Source organism: Haliaeetus leucocephalus, unplaced genomic scaffold (assembly GCF_000737465.1).
Source record: "Haliaeetus leucocephalus isolate CR32 unplaced genomic scaffold, Haliaeetus_leucocephalus-4.0 Scaffold0, whole genome shotgun sequence".
In the NCBI taxonomy this organism is placed as follows: domain Eukaryota; kingdom Metazoa; phylum Chordata; class Aves; order Accipitriformes; family Accipitridae; genus Haliaeetus; species Haliaeetus leucocephalus.
In genome coordinates, this window is record NW_010972436.1 from 23250477 (window position 1) to 23251326 (window position 850).

Genomic DNA, 850 nt, shown 5'->3' on the forward strand with positions numbered 1-850 from the left:
AGCTGGGATTTGCCCCCGAATCCAGCTTTTCCAGTGTCATCGTGTGAATCAAGATTAGCAGGATCGTGAACCTGGATGCTCGGGTCGCTTGAAATTTTTGAGTTGTCGGCACAATCGGGTGTTACTACACCGTGAATAGAAACTCTGCCCAAGTTGTGCATAGGCCTGAATATGTTTAAAATAGGCGTAGGAGCATAAATGACTTCATTATGGCTGTGCTGAAGTTTGGGAGCTTGAAAAGACACATCCAGGTTAGGTTGATCAAGTGTTTTTTAAGGGGGCATGCTGCAAGCAGAAAGCCAATTAAGCTGCAGTGAGTCAGAGCCATTTTTAAACTGGTGCAGGGCATCAGATTGGTAATGGGTTGTGCCAGTGCATAAATAATGGCCCTACATTAGTATAGCTAAAATGGGGTTGGCCTTGTTATTTGAATACAACTCTTTGAGATGACTTAGTCTTTGTAGTTTTTTTTTGTCTGTTTCTTCAGCAGCAGTTTGCACTCTCTCCCTTGTTGAGATATGTGCAGAGTGTGAGCTACCTTCTCACTTTTCTTCTAGGCTGTAATGTTTTTCTTCTCTACTAGGTGAATTTGAGAGAAGATAGAGGAGAAAAGGTTGTGGTGCTCTTCTAGTTTATGCTTACAAGAAGGCTCAGCTTTATGGAGTTACCTGTTAGGGATCTTGCTTTCCATATATTGCAGACGCTCAGAATACACTTGCGTAATGCCCTCTGAGCTTTGCCAGACTGGTAGAGTCTGATTTACTCACCATTTGGGGAGCAGGGAAGGTCCTCAAGGTATTCTAATGTTCCTTGAAAAGATGGGGCAAAAAAAAGGGGGGGGGGGGGGGGA